Genomic DNA, 908 nt, shown 5'->3' with positions numbered 1-908 from the left:
TATTTCTACTTTTGCACTTAACTTTATATATATCGTTTTTATGTTATTTTGCATATGCATTAGCGCAATTCCTTTTACTTTTTATGTTTTTCCCACAATTGATGTTTATTGTCAGGATTGCAGCTTTTCAACGATTCATTGTTTATTTTGGTCTATAGCGCAGTTTTCCTTTCTCTTTTTTTGTCTATCGTTGTACCTCTAGCGAAAAACAAATTTCATCCCATACTGTAAAATATGGCTCCATAGCTTAGGGGTTGGAGCACTGGTCTTGATAACCAGGGGTCGCGAGTTCAAATCTCGCTGGAGCCTGCTTGTAAGCATTAGTGACTATACAGTTAAAAGCATGACTCCCAAATGCAAAGGCATGATAGGACTTGTAGTTCCGCACCAGCTGGAGAGCCACAGGTTGAGAACCCATGCGTTAAGACAACTTGACTTTCCAGAGATCTTCAATTAGGCAATATCTACTAGAAAAACTCACTTTTTGAAACGTACTGCGATCTCTTGTTAACAGCATGACGCTTGTCTTTGTATTAAGACAGTACTTTTGCATGTGAATGATGTGAGGAATCTGATGTAGGCTAGGGTTTCCATCAGACTTCATTTTTTCCTGCATGAGGTGCAAAAAAATGTGCTTTAGGTAAATGAGATTACCTTTTAATGGGCAGGGAAAGAGAAAAATGCGTCGTGCTCCGCGCCGTAAATTGGGGTGGTTTGCGTGAAATAGTGGGCGTGGCTTATAGGGGCATGACTTAAAGGGGGTGTGATTAGAGTCTGAGATAAACGAGGGATGGAGGGAGAAACAAAGGGAAAAAGAAAGAGAAAGAAAGGGATGGAGGGACAGCAGGCCCAGATCCTACACCACAATAGAAATATGTGTATTTCAGAAAGTTTAACAATCAGCAAAT

The 908-nt window shown here is 40.1% G+C and overlaps 1 non-coding gene across 1 annotated transcript; it reads left to right on the top strand.

Moving 5' to 3' along the window:
- The first annotated feature begins 236 nt into the window (after nucleotides 1-236).
- TRNAS-UGA (transfer RNA serine (anticodon UGA)) lies at nucleotides 237-309 on the top strand. Its single transcript has one exon. It is a non-coding gene; the product is annotated as a tRNA-Ser (tRNA).
- The last annotated feature ends 599 nt before the right edge of the window (nucleotides 310-908 follow it).

The sequence above is a fragment of the Aquarana catesbeiana genome, linkage group LG12, assembly GCF_042186555.1.
Source record: "Aquarana catesbeiana isolate 2022-GZ linkage group LG12, ASM4218655v1, whole genome shotgun sequence".
In the NCBI taxonomy this organism is placed as follows: Eukaryota; Metazoa; Chordata; class Amphibia; order Anura; family Ranidae; genus Aquarana; species Aquarana catesbeiana.
Note: the sequence above shows the minus strand (reverse complement) of the source record. Positions and strands in the feature narration are given on the sequence as shown.